Source organism: Lissotriton helveticus, chromosome 1_1, assembly GCF_964261635.1.
Source record: "Lissotriton helveticus chromosome 1_1, aLisHel1.1, whole genome shotgun sequence".
NCBI classification, from domain to species: domain Eukaryota; kingdom Metazoa; phylum Chordata; class Amphibia; order Caudata; family Salamandridae; genus Lissotriton; species Lissotriton helveticus.
The window spans coordinates 1,841,149,818-1,841,174,185 of NC_136057.1; positions in this window are offsets into that span (position 1 = coordinate 1,841,149,818).

Sequence of the window (24,368 nt, forward strand, 5' to 3'; positions counted from 1 at the left end):
CCTATTTCCAGTAAAAATCAATATTCCGAGATGACTCGAATATTGGAGGGCCGGGCCGGGCCGGTTTCTGCTTAGCATGCATTTCTCCTAGGCTATTGCAGCATTTTAAGTAAAGTATGTAATAATGGCCCTTTGTTTTCTCCTTTGACGAAAAGAGATCTGTGTTTGGGTGGCCCCTCTGTTGATCAATTAGTGATTCATCATTCTACTGTTCTGCCATTGAGGGTGCACCATTTTTCTAGAGCCCAGTGCTGTATATCGTGAGCTTTCCTGAAATGTAGAAGGGAGTGTCTTCAATTCTACTTCACAGTGTACATAGGTATTTTTCTGCTGGCCGTCCAGATGTTTACCTTGATATGCAAGATGTAAAGATTGCTTTTGAGCTCTACATAGTTTTGAGTTCCACAATGTGGAATACTGACATGCATTTCTCAGTTATACACATGATCTCAACTATAAATCGTTGAATGTAGGCTGCCCGTCCTATATGTCTGCTGCAATGGTCAATTGTATGCATAGGTCAGCAAACAAACATTCTGCAAAAAAAATCTGCTTATTTCTGGAATCCACAGAATGTTCCGACTTCTTACTTACGAAGACTGGATTGGACAAGTCCCCTACTGTTTGTGACTGTTAAGTCACTAGCCATTCCCGGATTGTACTTATGTGCAGTTTTTCCTTGGCTACTAAATGAATACTAGAAGCAATTATTTCCATCAATCCCATTTCCTCTCTCACTGTCCATGAATGAGACGTTTTAGAAAGTGGAATCAGAAATGACTGTTTGGCTTGATGCCAAATGTGATTCTTTATGTTGACTTTTAAGCCAAACTACATAACAGTGGAATTGTTAGCACATCATTTATTTGACTATTATGTAAGTCCCCTTATCAATATGAATAGAGCAACTGTGCAGAGAGAGCGGGATCTAGCGCAATGGCCTGTCTAAACCTTTCTTCTGCCTTTAATTCTGTCTCATCCCACTCTAATGAAATGGTTAAAGGTGGTGGCAGATTCTTACTCTGGTTACTGGCCTTTTTTTCAATGACATCCTCTGTTCTCTAACAACCTCACTGTTCTCCTTCCAGTCAACTTCGCTGCTGAGTACCCCAGGTTCTTCACTTAGCTTGACTTTATTTAATGGCTCATCAGAGCACTTACTATCTATCCTGATTCAGGTTTCAGTTTTACATCCGTGCTGATGATACCTATCTCACTATCCTGCTGGCTAATGAGGGAGATACCGCGCTAACGCACTTTAATGCCTGTATGGTTTGCATAGCCAATGAGATGAAGGCAATCTCCTTCCAATTAGTTTCAGATAAAGGAACAACCACCACTGTATTGACATCTGGCTGATCCTTTTCATTGCATGGCCCCTCTCCTTGCTAAACTGCTGAGAAAATGTTTTGGTTTTGGTTTTCATATAGTACTTTTGCTGAAACCACAATTTGACAAGCTGATCTCGTCTTACTTTTTCATCTTAAAATACTGAAGAAAAGTTTGCAAGTAGTAATGATGTACTGCTGTAAAACCATAATTTGTACTACACATGCTCCTCTTCTGAATGATGGTAAGGCCCTGTAGATTGGTCTCCTGAAATATTTTGGATATCGCGGACCCGGCCACTAGATTAATAATCAGCTTGAAGGGTTGGGAGCCAGTCTCCCATCCATTCACCAAAATACCAGAGATAGTGGAAGTGACATCACAAGTCATTTGAGATATGAATGAATGACTGCACTGGGAGTGACATCACATGATCTGGGACCTGATGACAACACTAGAAATGACATTCTGCCTTTGGCTTACTGTTATTTTGTGGTGTCACTATGTCCCGGCCTCATGCATGTGACATACTCGCTCTTAAATTACATTTGAGAGGTAGGACCCTCATTTTGACAATGCATACCTTGCTGTAAATAAGAGGTAAGAGTGAAGGTTTATTTTATTTCCAAGAAATATAAGGGGGCTTCTTGGCACTGGTACGTTCTGGCCACTCCTACCACCATTTAGGAAGATAAATACCTTGCGGGCTGACAGGCTGTCTCCTCTCACTATCAGCCAATCTCTAGGTGATTCCAAGAGAGAGGGTGAGATAAATACACAATAACTAAAGTGTAGTAATTTTATGCATTGCTTTACACACAACTGATACCATTCCAGAGAGGCAGTCATGGTAGGTGTATTTGGAAGCCAGAGTCATGAGGAAATGCCACTGACTAGGTAGGCTTTTTAGGGCAGCAAATACATGGAAAAGGTAGTAGCTTGACCTTTGCTGTTGTGGTTGTCCTAGAGTAACCCAGGTTAAACTGATGTTGTTTTAGCCTTAGCCATTGTAATTCGTAGGTGTGTTTCCATGGAGACCCAGGATGTTCTGCTGTTAAATCACATTTGTTTGGAACCGCACACCACCAGGATACCCTACCGGGTGAGTTGTGTGCTATACAAATATACATAACCTAAAATAACAACATTGGACCTCTGCTAGACTTCAACACCCTCCCCCATAAGAGCCCCGCACAAAGTTGGAGCCCACCCTCAACAAGAAAGCTGAATCTCAGTGGGGTGAGTAGCTGGCCTGTGATGAAGCATGTCACCAAGTTAGGGTGATGCCTCTGCATCCATAGCAGCTCAGTAGGTGTTCGGCACTCGCTTTTCTAAGCCATTAATTCAAGTTCTAAAGCACTTGGTGCCCGGTTCACAAATGTACAGTTAGACCAAAAGTATAACTTTAGACCTGAAGTCTAAGTTTAGACCTAAATTCTAACTTTACACCTGAAGACCAAAAATCTAACTTTGACCAAAAGTCTAAATTTACTATTTTTCAGTAGTCACAAATGTAAGTTATTACTAATAACTTTACTACTAGTCATTTTACTAATAGTAACTTTCCGCCATATATTTTGAAAGAAATTTTCTCCACCTTCCCGCAGCCTGCTCTGTCTCTCCTGAATGTGTCACTGTTACAGGGCTGTGTCCCTAAACCATTTAAAGATGCATAGTGGTCCCTTTGGTTAAGAAACCTGGAGCAGATCCATCTAATCCCTCCAACTATCGTCCAATATCTCTACTCCCCTACCTAGCTAAAATATTGGAGGCACATGTGGCTAAATGCCTATCCAATTTTATGGAACAATCTGGTTATTTGGACCCCCATCAGGCAGGATTTCGTCCTGCCCACTCCACGGAGTCAGTGATACTGGCAGTCCTGGACGATATACGTAGAAAAGCTGATTCATGCACCCCTCAGGCCTTGGTGCTCCTGGACTTATCGGCCGCGTTTGACACGGTTGACCACAGGATACTGGGGGACTGTGTCAGACAGGCTGGTATCCAGGGCCCTGTCCTAGATTGTATTGAATCCTTTTTAGAGGGCCGCACCCAAGCAGTACGCCTGGCTAACTTTACAGCACCTAAGTTGACTACTACATGCGGGGTCCCACAGGGTTGCTCTCTATCCCCCCACCTGTTTAATCTGTACCTCCTTCCCTTAATCAAGTCCTTAAAAGACAGGAATGTGACGACATTCAACTATGCGGATGATCTACAGCTTACATTCACCATAGACAACTCCCTCAATTCAATCACTAATTTTCAGGAAACCATGTTACACATCCGTCATTGGATGGACTACAATCACCTGAAACTTAACCCAGATAAGACTGAGGTGCTGCTGATAGGGGGAAGCCAGGTCTCCTGGGGCCCTCACTATTGGCCAGCAGAATTTGCCCCCCCTCCCCCCAAGCCCTCTACCTCCGTAAAAAGCCTCAGGGTGACCATAGACAGAGATTTATCTCTGAAAACCCAAATAGGGACGGTGGTCTCAACCTGCTTCTTTCAATTGCGAAAGATCCGAACGATTCGCCACCTGCTTACTCATGCAGCACTAATACAGGTGGTGATAGGTTTGGTACTGTCCCACCTGGATTATGCCAACTCGATCTATTTAGGGTTACCACTCTGCCTGACTAAGCGACTCCAGCTGGTGCAGAATCAGGCAGCAAGATTGATCCACCAGCAGCCCAGGTGGCAATCTGCCAGACCTCTCTTAAAAAAACTACATTGGCTCCCTCGGCCTCAACGGTCTGCTTTTAAGACAGGCTGCCTAATTTTTAAATCATTAAATAGCCACAGTCCCATATTCATTAATAATTTGTTATGTAGGTATAGCCCTACCCGGGATCTTCGCTCCAAACATCTCCACCTGTTAGTCACTCCTAAATTCAACCGGAAACGACATGGAGGCTGTCGTTTTGCATACCTGGCCCCACAGCTGTGGAACTCGTTCCCCTTGGAGATATGGTCCTGCACAGAACTATTGCGTTTTTGGAAACTTCTAAAAACATGGTTATTTAAACTAGCACACGACTAACACTTTTTTTTGTTTTGTTTTTTTGGCTGCGACCAGTTCAGAATAGCGCCATGAAACCTTGGTGTACGTGCGCTTTATACATTTTTTATAACATAACATAACATAGTAACTTTTTGAGTGAGCAAGCTGAAGTAAATGAGCATGGACAAGTCGTTTTGCTTCTGCTATTTCTTTACCCATTTCAAATGGGGATTTTAGATTGGACAGCTCCGGAACAGCAGCCAATCAACACATAGGCACGTCACCACTGACATACCACCAATGAGGAGGCAGCAGCATAGATGGCAGGAAGTGCCGCGAAAATTGCGTGCAAATAACTCCTTCATACACCTACTTCTTTCTTCATTCCTGCTGTTTGCTTTGTATTGCTGCCTTGATTCTTCTTTGTGTGCTTTGGAGGCTTTGCTGGTTTCACCACCGCACAGTGAAGGAGTTTGCTGGTCTCTTGACACCTTGGAAGATCACCAACAGGTAAGTGGAATGGACTTTTGTAATAGAAATGCGCCCTAATATACTGCTGGGCCATTTAGTGCTGCCCAATTTTCTAAGTCCGTGGGGGGGAGGGGAGTGGGGGGGCATGGAGGGGGTCCGGCGGTCACGGAGAGTTGGAGGGGAAATGAATGGGTCACAACGTGCCCATGCTTTTTTAATTTCAAGGGAAACTTTGCCTCCCTTCTGGGAAGAGCTAACTGTCCCAGGAATGGGTTAATCGCTAGACCAGACAGTCTACAGTGGCAGCAGCGGTGCGTCCATTGGGGCGTAGGGGCGTAGCCCCACTAAGCCTGGTGGACGCACCTGCGGCTGCTGCAGCAGAGAGCTAAACACCTAAATAAATAAATACAGTGGCGCTTCAATTGACTCGAGTGTTCCGACGTTCCGACCGGGACAGACCCGACACAATAGGGAGTGAGCAGGGGGTGGGGCTGGTTATGGTTTACAACAACAACACATCAGTGTGATGTCACAGTCTGTCTGACTCAACAGCGCATGAGGAATTCAGGAGGAAACTTGCACGCGCATGCGCTTTAGCCTAAATTAGAAGTGAACTTCGAAGGGGCCAGGGGGGTGTGTCTTTGGCTGGGCCCCGTTCTGTAAGATTGCGCCAGGGCGAGTAGACTGTGTGACCCCCTAGCCAATCCTGGCGCTTATGAAGCGCCAGGATTGGCTGGCCCACAGCGCCGAAATACAGGCAATCATTATTTGATGCCGGCGCGTGGGTGGGTGGACTGATTGGCCCTGGATTTGGGGGGCGTGCGCCGTGACGTTTCCACTAATTGCGCGGTGGATTGAAGTTTCTTTAGGGCGGGGGCTCCCTCTCTGTCTCCTCGTGCGCGCAGGGCAGGCAGCAGCCAGCAGACCGTCGTCAGTCACTGTCAGTGTCCGACCTCTCTCTTCTTCACTGGACTCAGTCAGTCTCTACACAGTCTCGTGGTTATTGTCCGTCACTGACTCAGACCAGACCGTCACTCGTCACGTCACTCGAGCTGGTGGCTGGGTTAGAGGTTAGTAGTGGTTCGGTTGTGGTTTTGTTTTTTAAAATTGTTGGTTGGTCTAATCGCTGCTCGGTCAGTTCAGTTGTGAGTAAAGTTACGAGAATTAATTAAACCGGACTAATAATCTATCTATCGGGAGCCGGGCGTTCCGCCATTATTCAATCAAGTGTCTCGTGAAATAGTGGTGGCGCTACTTTATTATAAAACAACATAGTGTTTTTTTTATTTGCTCCCAGTTGACTTCATTTGTAAATCAAAAGGCCTCGCGTGCTGCCTGCTATTGTGTTAATTGGCCTCAGCTGGCACGGCCCTGGAGGTCGACTTTAATGTTTCTGCCTAAACTCCATGGCTGCCGGAGCCTTATGCAGGGCTAATTGAAAGAGGCGGCCCCCGAGGTTAGAATGCGGCCTCCTTCTCACTGCCACAATTGAATCTGTATCTGAAACTCATCTGCGTCAGGGCGTACCCACTCTCTGAATTGGATAACCAGCTTGGCAGTAACCCCCTGTCACAGTCAAACAACAGATATGTGGCTTCAACAGGCCTAGAGGATTGTGATGTTGTATGTGTAGTTTTTTCCAAGCAACATATAATTCTTGTAAAGTGATACTCTGAAGTAGTTGCCTCCACGTGTCTCGGTGAGTTCAGGTTATGAGGGTGGGTGTTGATGATGGGGCATGATTAGGAGTTCTGGAGCTGAGGGCTGAGGCCCAAGGCAGTGTGAATTTCTAACAATTCCTGTAATTGTGTCATAACGAAGGTCAGTATTCATGCTCATCCAGTCCTTGGCCTCTCTGCAGGGAGCACGGATTAATCTTCAGGTATGTGGCAATTGTAATTGTGGGCAGGAGTGTGAAGTAAGTTCCCTATTTTCTAAGTATAAACAACGCAAAAAAGTACAAGAAATGCAGTGCTTACAGGAGAGTGGGTGGGTAGTGTGCGTGGGGTTAGTGAGGTAGAAAAGTGGAAAGCAAGTACGTGCAGAAGGAGAGACTAAAAAGACCAGTTGAAGTGGAAAGAGAAGAGGTGTGAGATATGCAGAATGAGGATTTCTAAAATATGTGGGGAGAAAAAGGGTGTAAGTGTCTAACATAGAGAGAGACTGCAACGTGATCTGAGGGGTAGTTCAGGAGTGAACGAGACACTCCGAAAACCACTAGACCTTTTACAGACCTTAGTAGTGATTAATTCAGTCACATATTTTCATAATTAAAACATTTTCAAATCTGATCAAAAATCATTGTCGTTACTCATTTAGCTACTAACAAGATATTGGTAAACAAACAGGTCGGGCTAGTTTTAAATGTATGTCCGTTGTTATTTATGTCTGCATGCAATAACAGAAAATGTACTGCGAGCCACCCAAATAATGTTTACGACACACTGTGAAGCACAATATTTTTCTTTACAAGCAACATATAATTCTTGTAAAGTGATACTCTGAAGTAGTTGCCTCCACGTGTCTCGGTGAGTTCAGGTTATGAGGGTGGGTGTTGATGATGGGGCATGATTAGGAGTTCTGGAGCTGAGGGCTGAGGCCCAAGGCAGTGTGAATTTCTAACAATTCCTGTAATTGGGTCATAACGAAGGTCAGTATTCATGCTCATCCAGTCCTTGGCCTCTCTGCAGGGAGCACAGATTAATCTTCAGGTATGTGGCAATTGTAATTGTGGGCAGGAGTGTGAAGTAAGTTCCCTATTTTCTAAGTATAAACAACGCAAAAAAGTACAAGAAATGCAGTGCTTACAGGAGAGTGGGTGGGTAGTGTGCGTGGGGTTAGTGAGGTAGAAAAGTGGAAAGCAAGTACGTGCAGAAGGAGAGACTAAAAAGACCAGTTGAAGTGGAAAGAGAAGAGGTGTGAGATATGCAGAATGAGGATTTCTAAAATATGTGGGGAGAAAAAGGGTGTAAGTGTCTAACATAGAGAGAGACTGCAACGTGATCTGAGGGGTAGTTCAGGAGTGAACGAGACACTCCGAAAACCACTAGACCTTTTACAGACCTTAGTAGTGATTAATTCAGTCACATATTTTCATAATTAAAACATTTTCAAATCTGATCAAAAATCATTGTCGTTACTCATTTAGCTACTAACAAGATATTGGTAAACAAACAGGTCGGGCTAGTTTTAAATGTATGTCCGTTGTTATTTATGTCTGCATGCAATAACAGAAAATGTACTGCGAGCCACCCAAATAATGTTTACGGCACACTGTGAAGCACAAGATTTTCCTTTACATGTTTTAAGCCACATCCATAATTACACAATCTAGGGCTCATCTGGTAGAAATGTATGATAAATATTTAATGCGCAAACCACCAGTGTGAAAGTGGTCTATACGTAATATTGAGCAAAACACATGCGAAGTACACGAAAAAAAGACACGTGCATGCACCTGACATTAGTTCTATATGGAGCATCGAACAGGTCTTAACAGTAGCCTTTGAAATAAGGAAGGAAGGAATACAGGAGGAAAAACATCTTTGCTGCGGGTGGAACAGCATTTGACTAAAGTTTCTTTACCAGGTGCTAAAGCTGTTTTGCCAGGCAGGGAGCGTACCATGTTTTAAAGCCCACAGAAGTTCCGTCCAAATTCTGCCCAATTTATTTATTTTCACTTCTTTTCACTTTCTGCTGCTATAGTTTCACAGAGAATCATGTAAATTATTGACTTTAGCGATGGAACAGATTGCTGGAGAAAAAGCATGCTTGGTGTCTGCCCCCTATAACCTCATAACGTTATTATGTGTGCATTTACCAACTGTGTTTTTAAGCTGCCAAGTAGATGTGTCTCTTGACTGATTGGTAGCATGTATTCCTGGAGACAACGGCTTGCTTGAATCCAGTGGCAAACAGACAGAAGGTGTGTGTAATACGGAGATTGCTGACTCCTTTATTGAGCCGACATGCCCTTCGCTATGTCACACAGCGGTGGCCAATAGTTGCTGATAAAGTATATATAATGGGACGGCCGAAATGCGTCATGGAGGTCTAGCTTGGTGGCCTAAAGAATCTAAAGCACGGATTTGGGTCTACGCTCGTTTTTTCTTGGGAAGGAACGTATAATATATATATACAGTTTAGGAACCACACCTGCTATATGAACACTCTCACATAGGCAGTAGACATATACTCAATCTAAAATGCAATGGGAACATCTATGTAACTGTTCTCACAAGTATTACTGTAATTGTACAGTTGTAGAGCACTTTAAGGCAATCAGTGGAGTGTACTAGACAAACAAAATATAAAATGAAAAATGTGCTCTTTGGTTGGTAAAACACATGTACTGTCATTTAGGAATATTAAATGTCAGTCATACCCAGGACATTCATCCAGAGGGCCACTGGGATTATTCAATCATGTGGCCATTAATGTTTTTAGGATAATTATAGATTTCACATGTTACTTAAAACTGCCTCGTATGTTGTAGCAGCGTCACAGGCTCTTTAAAAACTCTAACTGGTCACCTTTTAGTTGCTGGTGGCTGGTTGCAGTATTTATGTTTTGCTGGTGGCTGGTTGCAGTATTTATGTGTTAAACCGATACTAATGAGATGGAACATTTCCCAGAAAATGGTAACTACTGTAAAATTGTCAAAATAATGAAGTAATGCTGACACAAACTGTGTCACATTTTCCTTCATAATTTGCCATTTCTTCATTTTCTTGTTTCATAATTTAGTAAATCCTGCTGCATAACTTGATACTCCCCTGCTATATAATTCTAGTGACCCTGGTTATACTAAGATCAGAAAATGTCTTAGTAATCTTTGAAAAATCACTTTCCTCACTTGTATCAGTAGCCAGTCTAATAAACAGACAGATAAGCGAGGAGCACTTTTGCATGACACATTTCACTGTGGTAAGCAGAGTGACTATCAAGATAGGTATATAATTCCTGAGAGAAGGAGGAGAGACACATGAATGAAAATGGTCTTGCTGAAAATATACTTGCGGCTCTTTTGAGCTTTTTAACTCTCTCCTCCGAGATGACTTAAATCGATGAAAAATCGGGTCTGTCAGCATCTGCAACTCATTCACCAGCTAAGGTGCTCAGCAGGTGTTTTCTTTTGCTCGTAAGGTCCATTTCTTGCCGTTCGTATTCATTTTTGTAATGCATTATACATTGAGCTGCCTGCTCAGACACACTTTCCATTAAGTGGAGCTTGTGCAGAATTCAGCTTCTCGACTACTTAGAATTAAAAGAACGGACCATGTCTCTCTTGTGCCCTAACCTCTCTCTTTACTGGCTGCCGGTGAAGGACAGAAGCTTGTTTACATCTCTCTGCCAAGGACATGAAGCACTTTTTGATGCCTATCACACACCTTTGTCAGTTTGTTGTTTTGCTATAAACCCAGCAGTAGCTTTCGCTAGACTGAGTTGCCTTCCGCGTATCCCTGGCATTGTTTACTTGATTCAGTGCTTTTTTTTCTGTGGACCCGCAAGGTTTTATTTATCGCCCGCTCTGTGAGTGCTTTATAGTGTGCTGCATTGCATCACACATGTCTGTTTTGTTTGCTGTGCGGCTGCTGGTAAGTTTCTTCCTTTCCTACTTGGTCGCTGTCTACCTGCCAGGCTCTTTTGCGCAGGGCTGATAATTGTGAAAGGGGTTGTCAGCACTGGTGATCAGATCTTGTGCAGCTGTATCAGTGCCAGCCATGGACTTCAGGCAGTGGCAGACTGGAAGCCTGATGCTGGGCTCCGTGGCTCGATGCCAACCCCCACAGGCCAGGGGCAGAGATCGGCCGGTGTTTGATGATAGTGTGGTGGTGGTACGAACATTAACCTTTGACAGAGAATCTGCTGCTTTATCCTGTATTGCAGGTTGTCACCTGGTGACTTGGTTCTAGGTCATTAGCATTAGACTGGCCTGGCCCCAGATTAGCTACCTGAATATGCCCACAAGACAAGGGTAAAGGTCCAAATGTACTTCCACATCACAGGAGTAGCAGCAGCATGTGTAAAGAACGTTCTTGGGATTAAGCAATTAAATGTGCATTTATGGGGTATATTATTTCACATTTCACCCACATTCATTCTTCTAGCTATACGATTAGGTTAGACAACACCAGCCTTCCCCAACATACTGATCTGAACGCTGAACACAAATTAGTTTTAAGCTGAAGCAAGTTTGTAGCCTATCCTGCCTACGGCTCAACCAGGAGAGGGTGTGTGTGTAGGCTTTTAGAGCTCCCAGGGGTTATTACTGTTAACCACATTATTAACAGGAAACAACGGCACATTTGATGAATATCCCAATCTTTATGACTATTTGCATATATCTTGTGCAAATACACCACACTTATGCATATTATGCCGGCATTACATCCTGCAAACACACACATGTCAAACCCACTGTGCATGAATTGTAGGCAGCTAGGGATTGGTTGACCATCGCTATGTATCATATGGCTAAACAACCAATTTGTTTGTGTTGAGTGTTTCCATATCATGAGAGTACATTTTAATCAGTCCTGAGTTTTCAACAACTAGCACTATGCATGCGGGGGCTTGACGCTTCTCATGCCCCATTACAACCACTGGCCTACATGTGCTCGTATGCTAAGAGCTGTGGACTAAAAACACAGGACTGGCTAAAATGCACCCAGATGGCCAGGGGTCAATGGCCAGCTGTGCATGCTCTCACTCACTACTCATCATGGAACATCTAGTTGGGGATCTTGCACTCACCTTTGTTGCTGGAGTCAGCTTTCTGGCTGCCAAACATCCTCAGGGAGAATTTATTTTGACCCCCACTTGGAGCAAATGATGTAAATAGGTCGGTGAGTGACTGCTTTTGTCAGAGAGATCCTTTTGTTACAGTAATAACTGCACTTTCACAATTGCTTTATTAACCTTCCTGCTTTCTCAAATTTACTTGAAAATGCACGATTTTTCTTCTTTTTTTCAAAATTTTCTCGGGGGGGGGTAACCCCCCCAAACCCCCCTTTTGGGGTTCCGGCTCGCTCGCTGCGCTCGCTCGCAACGGTGCAGTATGACAATCACTTTGCGCCCCACCACTTTAAAATCTCACCCACCGCCCCTGTACAGTGGACTGTCTGTTGCTTCCTGTTCCGTTTCACGGCAAAGGAGACTCCCTGCCTCCCACTGCAGCTGCAATGACGGTCTGTCCCGGGTTCTAAGTGCTTGCTGAAGTGGCATAACACAAAATGATACCCCCCCTGCAGAATGTGTGGAAGGGCCCTAGAGTTTCAGATATGCTTATTTGTCTTGGGCTGAATGGGGCGCCACCTGAATAGATGAGGGGCCCCTTGCGCCGCAGAAGTTGCAGGGGCCTGTTTTACACCCCTGACTTGGTGAAGTTAAGCTGCTTAGTCTGAGTGTATATTGTAGGTAGGGACTGTTCCATTTTCTGGATAGGAATGGGGAACATTGGAGTTTACCTAACTTTCAAAGTGCGTTCGTGAAAGCATTGGGGCAAAAAACTGAGATGTGCAAAGGATGAGCAAGATATAGTTAGACACAAAATGGGGAAGAAAATGGCCAAAGGTCTGCCGAAGGACATTTTGATGTCTGCTGGTTGAGTGAGTTAATCATTTCAGCCCTTAAGGTGGTCGTCAACAGAAGAAAGTGTCCATACAGGCTGACTGACAACCTATCATGGCCTGAAGCACAATCACTCAATGAATGAATGAGTATATCTCCCATCAAATCTGAACATTGAAATACATTAACCTGCTTGGGTAGTGGGGCTGCAGTGAAGCTGCAGCTGCTGAAACAACCAAGGGCAGCATACATTCGACCTTTACCTTGTTCTGGTTCACTGAGCAGGTGTAGTTGAAGGGCTGGAACATGGGGACAAGGTGTTTCCAAAGGGATGTTCTGTGTCATGACTACTTTTGTGGCAGTTTAGTACTTTCAGGCAATTGTTCACAGTGTCCTCAGGATCAGGACAGTTGAGAGCACTACTTTGACAAGTGCTCTTGGGAGGTACATGAGGCAAAGACTGGTGCAAGTATTCTTGCAGGTGTTTGAAAAAACACCCGAAGGTTTTTAGTCTCAGAAAAAACTAAGCCCCCAGACCAGCAGGCGAAAGCTCAGCTCATAATTAATGTGAAATGGTGGGTGAGTGAGTAAGTAAAGGGATGGGTGGATGGCTGAGTGGATTAGTGAAAGGGTGAATGAAAGGGTGTAGGGATAATGAGAGAAAGGATGGATGGGTGAGTGGAAGGATGGATGAGACAAAAGGTAAATAGATGTATGTATGGGTGGAAGGGTGGACGGATTGGTAAAAGGGTGGATGGATGAGTGAAAGAATGGATGATGAGTGAAAGGGTGGATGATGTGCGAGTGAATGGGTGGGTGGATGAGTGAAATGATGGATGGATGGATTGATAAGTGAAAGTGTGGATTGGTGGATGGATGAAAGGGTGGATGTAAGGATGGATGAGTGAGTGAAAGGGAGGGTAGATGGACAAAAGGATTGGTAGATGAGTGAAGGAGTTAAAGGGTGAATGGATGAGAGAAAGGATGGATGAGTGATAGGGTCAATGGATGGATTAATGAGTGGATGGGTGGGTGGATGGATGGAAGGATAGGTGGATGGATGGATGACTAAGAGAAAGGGGGATGGAGAGAGAGAAAGGGAGGATGGAGGGATGACTAAAAGAGTGAATGGGTGGAAGGGTGAGTGACTAGGTGGATGGATAAGTAAGTGAAAGAATGGCTGGATGAGTGAAAGGGTAAATGGCTGGATGGATGGACGAGTGTATGGATGGATAGGGTGAAAAGGTGGATGGATGAGTGAAAGGTTGGATGGAGGGATGGATGAATGAAATGATAGATTGAAGGATATATGATGGATAGGTTTGCAAATGGTTGAATATGTGTGGCCATGGATGGGCACACAGATGGAAGGACATGGTGAAATGAATGAATGGTGAAAGACTGAATGATGGATAAAAGAATGATTACAACTTGTAGCCCCATTATCTTAAGTACATTGATTTTCACATTTATATGAGTGATTGTTTTTGTATAATGTGTGTGATGTAACGCACTCCAACACCCAGCCTTACATACTTGGGATGAGTAGCACTATAAAAGAAATCAAATACACATGAGAGACGGTCTATGCGAAGATGACGGGCACTATTGGAGGGTGGTAGCGAGGCCAGACTGGCCGCACCGGGTGTCAGGCGTTTCCCTGGGAGGTTGGAAAGGGGGGGGGTGCAGTTTTGTTACTGGGGGCTGACACTGCAAAGTTACTTGTATATCCATCAGTTTTTAGGCAACAATAAACGCACCATCACTTATATTCAGGTGTGGTTCACCAGTGTCTGGTGACTAATGTACCTGCTGGAAGATTGAGTTTTGAGCTGTTCAATAAGACTCTGTCATTTAACCACACCCACTCACAAACCTGCAGTTAACTAAACCACTTATTGTGTTGGACATTATTTGCCGAATATGGCCCAGGATATGAGGGTGGATATCGATTATGTGGTGTACGAGATTCCAGGAATCCTTCCTCTAAATGCATAGAAGTAGATATATGCACTGTTGCATGCATCTTTTGCAGATAGATATCCTATTTAAAATAAAATAGATTTCTGCTCCTGGAGCGAGGCAGTGAGGCTTTCTAAATGAGTTGTTGTTTGAACATCAATTTTTTCTTTTTACTCCTGCAATTTTCCTTTGCTAGTAGTAATATCCCACAGCATTTCATTGAGTAAAATCTAAGAAAACATAATTTTAAATATATATATAACAATCTGTGTTTAACTTAGAACTTACTATATTCAAAGGTAATTAGTTAAAAAATTGAAATAAGCAACATTGTTACTCAGTCAGAACAACTTGGCGAATATTTTAAAACTCAGTGAAAACTGTCATGGACTACACATAGTTTTAAAGTCCGGGAACAGTTTAAATATATCATAACAAAACATGGAAAGGACAGTTCTTAGTGAATCATTTATATCGGGAACCTATAGCAAGAGAGCTGAGAAACTATTTTTTCAAGTACATATTCAGCCTTATGCAAAGGAAAGTAAATGGGGAGAGGAGTTGGCCTAACGGCTAGGGCGCTTGACCTGGTACCTGGGGATCTGGGTTTGAGTCTTGGTAACGACGCCAAAAAAAACTCCTGTGATTCTGGGCAAATCACTTAATCTCCCCGTGCCTAAAATAAATGCGTGTCCTTATGTAACGTAACTGGTGCTATGTAAAGCGCTCTGATACTTCAGTTCGGGTCTAGTTCGCGCTATATAAAACTCTGGGGAGAAAAAAAAATGCTTCTAAAATGGCATTCTCCACCAGCTAGCACTTTCATTTCACCGGGACTCTTTCTGTCGGCTGCTTTCCTCCACGGACCAGAGCCCACGCCTCGCGGAACCCTCTTCGCGGGTCCCGCTTCGTCCACAGGGGGAGATTGAAGGATTGCCAACAGCTGGGCGCTGGGAGCGAGACAGGGCTGCGAGCGCAAACCGGGACTCGATAGTCCAGGAGCCCCGGTTGCAATCAGGCCGTGTCAGCTGGCCCGCTCTCCCTGACCGCCCCGCCCAGCCCACCCCGCCTCAAAAGACTGTGTGTCCTGCTCTACTGGGATTTCATTTCATTTCACCGGGACTCTTTCTGTCGGCTGCTTTCCTCCACGGACCAGAGCCCACGCCTCGCGGAACCCGCTTCGCGGGTCCCACTTCGTCCACAGGGGGAGATTGAAGGATTGCCAACAGCTGGGCGCTGGGAGCGAGACAGGGCTGCGAGCGCAAACCGGGACTCGATAGTCCAGGAGCCCCGGTTGCAATCAGGCCGTGTCAGCTGGCCCGCTCTCCCTGACCGCCCCGCCCAGCCCACCCCGCCTCAAAAGACTGTGTGTCATGCTCTACTGGGATTTCATTTCATTTCACCGGGACTCTTTCTGTCGGCTGCTTTCCTCCACGGACCAGAGCCCACGCCTCGCGGAACCCGCTTCGCGGGTCCCGCTTCGTCCACAGGGGGAGATTGAAGGATTGCCAACAGCTGGGCGCTGGGAGCGAGACAGGGCTGCGAGCGCAAACCGGGACTCGATAGTCCAGGAGCCCCAGGTGCAATCAGGCCGTGTCAGCTGGCCCGCTCTCCCTGACCGCCCCGCCCAGCCCACCCCACCTCAAAATATACTATAAGAATCAGCATCCCACGCAGCGCGGGAGCGCCCGGGGCTAAGCCCGGGCAAAGGGCGGGCCGTCTGTGGCCGTCCGGGGACGCCCGAGGACGGGACGGGCCACCCCCTTAACACCGTCAACCTAGGCTCGAAGGTAGGATCCTAACACTATGGCAGCAAATTGTGATAATTCTAGTACTGTGGGGACCAGTAAAAGAACACTAGACAATTACTTCACAAGGGCCTCTGTGGACTTGGACAAGGATGATTCTCTAACTGAGCGTAGGATTGAACGTCGCCGTTCTATTGAGTCTCTGAAAAATAGACCACTGATTGATCTAGCGCCTACACCTATTCTGTCGGATACCATTACCGACATCCCCTATGAAGATCCATTGTCTCTGGACAGAATCCCTCTACTCCTCAGAAGTACTCCACCGCCCACTGGCCCACTATCTATTGACTCTCCATCCAATGTTTTGCCTTCATGTGCCCTAAGTCCAGGCCCAAATGTAGAATATGTATCTTGCCTTCCTGCTAGGGAGTTGCCCAAAAGGACGGGCAGGATTCCTAATACGACTAAGGCTCTCGGACCACCTCCAACCAAAAAGAGGAGGGGGTTAGGTGCTCCCCAAAGGGGCAAGCTTAGCCATTCCGAGTTTGGCAAAGCACTAAAAACCAAGACCATTGGCCCAATTGTAACTAAGGCCTCTGTACCAACTGATATAATGTCAATAGTTGTATCTACCCCAGACCGAAATGTCACATTGCCTGTTAACAACGAAGGGAAGGGAACTGGGGTTGGTTCCGCCCTATGTCAAGAAATTTCTCCTTCTACTGATTTTGTGCGGAACACTGTTGAGCAGCTGCTTAGGTCCTTTATGTGTCCCATACTGGATATATTAAAAAGGGTGGAAAACAGAATAGGTAATCTGGAGGTATTGTTTGCTGACAAAGATAGGACAACCCTTCCCATGACCATCCCAAGGTCCCCTACCGCGCCGATAATTCTACCCCAGATTCCAACTGTCCCTGCTCCTACCCTGGCTGCCCCTAACGGTACTAAAAATTGCAATAATGGAGCCACTAAACCTTCTGGTAACAACATACTGAGATCTGTAGATCCTCCCAAGACCCTTGCTAAGGTTAATATTGTAGCTAGCAAGCCCCCTAGTAAAATCCAGCGGAAAAACTTGGTTTCTCAACAGGCTCAGGCTCCTGTGGTAACAGTGGCAAAATCTAAAGCCCAGGATGCAAGAGAATCCCAGAAGGGTTGAGTAAATCCCAGTGCTAGGAGCCAGCAACTGGGAAGGGGGAGGTTGAGCTTGCCCACCAATGATAAATTACAGGGATATAATGTTGAACTACCCCCTGATGCCCTACCATTTGTAGTTGTACTCACAGGCGTCCCCACCCTAGAAGTAGGCAAAAAGGAGGGGTATCCCCCACTTAAAAACAAGATTCTGCATTGGCTAGGACAAAACAGACCACTCCCATACTACATCGATGGGGAGATAGTCCATGTTAGGCGCCTCCCCTGGCTGGGCACCAGGGAAAAAAACATAGAGGGAGACATTATTGTAATCAATTTTAGAAACCCAGAGGCAGTTAGATGTATATTATCAGGGTCCTCTGGGAACTTGAATACCTCTATAGCCACATACGATCTAACCTACTTCTATCCAAGATCGTATGCGACTCCTGCCCTTTTCCCTGGGGGGCTAGCTGACCCTTATTGTACCAGGAATGTGCATATGCCCTCCCATAATAGCCACACGAGCCACTTCCCTAGGCCCCTGTTTACTAGAAACATCCCGGGGTGGAACTCAGTCCCTGTTAGTGGCCGTAGTATGCCTTCAGGGGGGCTAGATTACTCCCATGTGAGCAGGAACATGGAGCATCTGATCCCCTTTACCCCATTGGAAATCTCCAATGGATATGGCGCTCTTTCCTGCTTCGATGGTTGCGACTGACTCCCTGTTCTTGCTATCCCTCCTATAATCGGCCAAAGGGTGGGTGGGGGGGAGCCAGCTAGGGAGGATACTCTAAGTGGGATAAAGTTTTTACCCACACCCTCCCAATCTGGCACTCCCCCCTCTAGTATATATGAGGTCAACTGCACCATACCTGGCCATGATTCCTCTAAGGGACAGATGAGTCCTGAAGTAGGTGACCCAATTGTAGAATCTGCCACACCTTCCAACCAGCCACCTGACCAACTGACTAGCAAAAATAGAAACTTAGCACTTCTATCATGGAATGTGGCGGGTTTGTCTGCAAAACTAGATAGCACCGACTGGTGTGATTTTGTGGATAACCATGGCATCTGTATATTTCAAGAAACATGGGCCATGACTATCCATCACAGAATGGGCTTTGCTACATATGCTGAGCTTGCAATTAAAGGACCTAGAGGTAGACCATCTGGTGGCCTGATCATATGGGTGGGTGTTCATCTTGGGTATTCGGTTAAAAGGATTAACACCAATAGCCGTGATATATTATGCATTCTCCTAACTCGTCCAAACACACCCAAAATAGCAATTATTAACATCTACCTACGCCCTGTCCAAGGGGGAGGGGTTTCACAGACTCTAGAGTCCTTAATTGTTTTATTGAACAGCTTCTCCAGTGAGATCAAGGTGCTAATGGGGGGAGACTTCAACTGCCATTATGAACCACTTGGGGGGGTTTCTCAGATAACATCAGATGAGGACGACATTTGTCAGATTCCATCCCCCAATGTCTATCAAACCAAATCTTGGACACCTATGGTCATGCAGCTCACCTCATTGACGTACACATTCTCGCTCAGAGCTTGTAATGGTCGCTTTCCGGGGGATAGCCCAGGAAAGAGTACCTATAATGGAATGGGTCACTCATCAATAATAGATTACCTTATGGCTAGCCTGTCCTTGTGGCCACTGATCCGACAATTCCATGTACATGATCGTTCGGAAAGTGACCATAATCCCCTGGTAGCAGTCTTGGATTTGCCACATTCCGATGGGGCGCATCAAGAGGATGATATGGCCTCTAGTAATATTAGGATCATACAGGGTGGCAAAAGAATCCGATGGGCCTCTATTAAGTCTTCGCCGGACAATTTGGCTTCACTGTACAAAAGTGTCATCCCTCAGTTTGAGCGGCTGATAGCACTGCATGATAGCGTCCCAAACCATGACAAAGGTGCTAAAATCCTAGTTATTCATAAAGAACTAACAACGGCCCTGGCGGATAGCTTTCACAGACCATCAAACCAGTGCCAGCGGCAGATACGGGACACTAATCCCTGGTATAATCAGTCTTGTAGGAGGGCGAAAACCACTCTAGTATTCGCTCTTAAAACAGGCAATAGAACCTCCATTACGAACGCAAGGAATGCCTATAAGAATCTCCTGTCCCATGCAAAAACTGAATGGGAAACAGAGAGATGGTATGCAATCAAACAGGCATTAATTGCGAAAGATGCCCGAACCTTTTGGAATTTGGTTAATACTGTGAAGCAAGAGGGCAAGGTAAAGATCGATCCCCACATTGCTGAGGAAGCCTGGTGTGACTATTTTAGTGATCTTTACTCTAGTCCCGTTACTCAAAACAAAGTCCTACCAAGCTCGCCCTTGAATATGGTACCGGGTTGCCACCCTCCCTCATTTACTTTGTTGGAAGTTACATTTGCGGTACAAGCACTGAAATGTAACAAGGCCCCTGGGCTGGATAAGATCCCTGGTGATCTTTTTAGGGACGAGTTGAAGATCTGGGTTCCCTACCTGACCGTTCTATTTAACGCCATCCTTGACGGACAGGAAGCTCCAAGTACCTGGCTGGGGGCCGAAATAATCCCGATCTATAAAAAGGGCTCTCCGCTGGTCCCGTCAAATTATAGGCCTATTAGCCTCATTGATGTTACCCAAAAAATCTATGCTAGACTGCTTCTACAACGCTTGCTAGATTGGATCACTGAGAATAAGATCCTCTCCCATCTGCAAGCAGGGTTTAGAGCTAAAACATCAACTATCGACCAATTACTACGGCTCCAGGTACTTTACTGGAAGCACGTGGTTTTGGAAGGGGGCAGTTTGTACCTTACATTTGTGGACCTCAAATCCGCCTTTGATATGGTGGACAGGAACCAACTGTGGAGCCTATTAACTACAATGGGGATTCCCCCCTACTTGTGTCACCAATTTAAAAGACTCCACGAAGGAACCTTTGCGAAGGTACGATATGGCAAATTTGGCCAGCTGACACGAGCTTTTCCAATTGAGAAGGGAGTTAGGCAGGGGTGTGTACTGGCCCCTACCCTATTTTCTCTCTTCCTAAATGGCCTTGTTGATGACCTGACTAGTGTAAATAATATTGACGCACCAAATTTAGCTGGTGGTAAATTTCCTGCACTTATGTTTGCGGATGACACCCTGCTGCTCTCAAAAACACCAATGGGGATGCAGCGGGTGTTAGACCAATTCACCGAATTCTGTAGGAAAAGGAACTTGGTGATCAATATAGACAAAACAAAGTACATGGTGTTTAATGCCAGCACAATTAACTGCCCTCGCCCGAAAATGGATGGACGAGCACTGGAAAGAGTAAATAACTTCACCTACCTAGGTCTGACACTGAATGACAAAATGGGTTGGGATACCCAAATGTCTAGGGCTAATCTAGGGCTTTCACAGTCTGCGGGGGGGATTCTAAAAGTCCAGAAATCCTGCGTCCATAAATTAGTGAGCGCACCGCTGGAAATATACAAGGTTCAAGCCAGATCTTCCACTCTTTATGGGGCGGAACTCTGGGGGCACCGACCAGCGAGTGAGATTAGCACAACCGAGAACAATTTCATTAGACAGTTGCTCTCTTTACCTAAAAACACCCCACTAATTCCATTAAGGCTGGATTTAAATTTAAGGCCAATTGCAGATGCAATTGCCTCACGCCCGCTTCTCTATTGGCGTAGATTGTGGAGTGTCCCGGAGCTTGAGTGCTATAGAGAAGAACTGAAGATTGTAATGGCCTGTCTGGTTGCAGGAAGGATTAAGTGGCTATCATTTATAAAGGGGCAGGCATCTAGGATTGGCATGGAGAATCTCTGGTCTAATCCGGAGGTCGCGTGCCAAGCCATCTCGAGGCGAACCCTGGCAGAGACCATAAAACATCATAACTTACACGAAGTTCTCCGATCAGCCAGGCCCTCTAGCCTTACTGATAGCTTTCTGGATTCTAAGAATGTTTACAGCTTTGAGCAGGAACTAGACACTATAGAACCGGTCTTAGCAAAGAAACTGTACTTACAGTTCAGATACGGCACACTACCCCTGCACTCTTATATAGATAAATGGAAAGTGGGTCCAGCCCGCTTCTGTCCAGGTTGTGAGGACCCAAATGAGTCGTTAACGCATGTGATTTTGTTCTGTCCTGCTTACTCCGCTAGCAGAAAGAAATGGATTATACAGCTATGTGTGAACCTAGGAGTTAGGAACTACTTAGAGTTTTTTAGAATTTTAAAATCTGATACTAAAGCACTAATAGTTACCGCCATTGCCAAATTTCTGTTTTCCATGTGGTTGACAAGACGGAGAATGGTTCGGAAGCAACAAGGCACCCTGGGTGTAGTTAGATAACCAGTCTCAGGAAAACTTGGGCTTCCAATGCGTTCTAAAATTTTAACTTGTGTATGTATAAATTATTGTTTTAGTACTTTAATTGCTATTTCATAACCATATGTTAACCTATTGACTGTATATATGAAATGAGATGTAACTTGTGTATTAGTTTACTCTTTCAAACGTATTTTTCTTTTTGTTGTACTTTTATGGTTCATAAACAACCGAAATAAAGTTTAAAACGAACGAAGCATGCACATTGTTGGAAGCTGACTCTCTATATAGTGCACTGTAATGAAGTACACTGTGTAGAGAGTCCAGTCAGACCCAGATTGGTATACAGAAGCAAAAGTAGATAACACAAATGGTCTATTTGTGGTAGTGTGGGCGAGCAGTTAGGCTTATCGGAGGGTGGAGCTAAGCATTTGTTGTACTTACAGAGGCAATAAATGATACACACACTGAAGAATAAATCCGAGACAAATTTGGAAAAATAACAGCGACTTTGTATGTAATTATTTAAATCAAGAACTGCATTCCACAGTAAGTACTTTTTAAGACCTGAACTTTCAATGTTCTCTAAATTAATTTCTTTTGTGCGCAGTTACGCATTATTGAAGTCGATGGGAGAAAATAGAAAAGTGCATATAAATTCACACAGTTGAATCTCAAAGTTCACCTTCTGGATTTAGGTAAGTAGCAAGGCCAAGCCCAATGTTCCAGCAGTGGATTCCTGGGAGCATCCCGGATTCGGCCGGGAGCAGAGTGCTGAGATATTTGGTAGCTGAAGAAGGCAACTTGAAAACACACTGCACAAGGGGGCTTACAAGTAAGTGCGGGGGGGTCCCACTCGAGGGAGCAGGTCGCAAGGACCTCAGGACCACACATGGTTCATATGTATCCGGGTGGGGTGCAGAGCCGATAGGTCAGACGGGTGGCGCATGTCAATATGTCCTTGCGGTAGCGGGCAGGCAGCTTGTAGAGGGGTTCCTGTGACTGCTGGGCCACTTACGAAGTGGGTCTCAAGGTCCATCGTTGTGTGCTTGCTTCCTAGACTTTTCATCTTGGTATATGCTGCAGAAGGTCTGTTAACCCAGGTATTTGTGCAGCACTGCTCTGGTAGATCCTTGTGTCTTCACACTCGGTGGGGAAACAGATGTGATCCTCTGGAGCTGGTGTGCCACTTTTGCTTCAGGTGCTGCATCGGAGTCGCCTGGGAGCGGCAAGCCGATAAACTGGATTCTGTGGGTTCTGTGCCTGTGGAATGTAGGGGAGTAGTACCTCTACTCCAAGGTAGTTCTTTGGCAATTTGTCAAAGGCTGGCAATGCTCTGTGGTTCTTGAAGGCCTCACAGTTGCAAGACAAGACATGCTCACCATGATGGTTGAGTTCTTAAGGCAGCAGGCTGGGTTTGGCATCAGTTTTCTGCAGCATGGCTTCAGTCCTCGGGTCAGCAGCTCTTCTTTGTCCGTATCTTCTCTGTATCCATTGAATCTAAGGTTCAAGGTCTAGGGATTCCACTTAAATACTAAATCTAGGAACGTTAAAGGGAGTGACAGGTAGTAACCAATGGGCGGACCTACCTTTAGGGCGTCTAAACCCTCTAAGTGACTACCTCCTGTCGGAAGGGGTACTACCCAGCCTGATAGGTTAATTCCTACCATCCCAAGACTGAGGAATTGGAAAAGTCGTGTCCACATCACATGCCCCACCTTAGGGGTGGTGCTGGCTGAATGTGGCACACCTCCTAATCTAACCACTTTACCCGACTGTCGTCCTGCCATATGTGGAGCAGGAAAGGGGGTTTGCATCTTCTACTATCTGGAGAAGCCTGGGTTGCGTTTCAAAGGCACCAACGCCTTTGAAGCTTCCCGCTTTGGAAGGCCATCCTGGCCTGGAGGAGGTGTGAAGCACCTCCGACCAGAGTAGGCTTTGTTCCTGGTCTCTGAGGGTGCTGGCTCTCACCCCATTAGGTCAGAAACATGTCTGGTGGTGGCAGGCTGGCTAAGACTAGTCCGAGACCACACCAGTGCTTGGTTGGTTTTCAGAGCGGTTTTTAAACTGCTACCTTGACTTTGCCAATTAAACCAATGGCAAAGCTCAGACCTTGCTTTTTTACTTTTCTAAGTCATCCCTTAGGCAGGCCTATTGAGCCCCAGTGGTAATGCGCATTATATTAAAAAGGAGGACATGTGCTTTTGAGAACATTGCATGTCCTGAGAGTAAAAACCCTACATTACAATTTTTACTGTAGTAAGGCTAGTAGCCTCAATGGCGAGAGCGGAGTTGCATGCTGAATACTCAGCAGTGCTAACTTCGAAAAGGGACTATTAAATATGGTAATTCAAGATCATAAAAGAACTGTTGCTTTAAACCCGACTTGTTTGTCAAATCGAATTTAGTGCAACTATTTTACAAATGGCAACTTTAGAAAGTTGCAAGTTTGTTGCCCACAACTGTTTTTCAGTTGCAAACAGCTGCTTTTCCTTGAGACAGCCTGCTGCCCTCCTGGGACAAGATGAGACTGACTCTCAGGAAGAGGAAAAAAGAAACTGCAGAGTGAAGAGGTGTGACCTCCTTCTGGCTGAATGGCCAGAGTAGGTATGAGTCCAAAAGGCGAGCTTCAAACGGAAAGCCACCTTTGAAGGGCAAATGGTAATCATACTAGAAAGGGGCTGCTTTTTATCATTTGGGCCGCCAGGCTGGCATTTTGAGCAGAAGGAAAAACCCTTGTCAAACCAGTTTTTCAAGGAGAATGTAGCCCCCAGGTACCCAGACATCTGGGGTG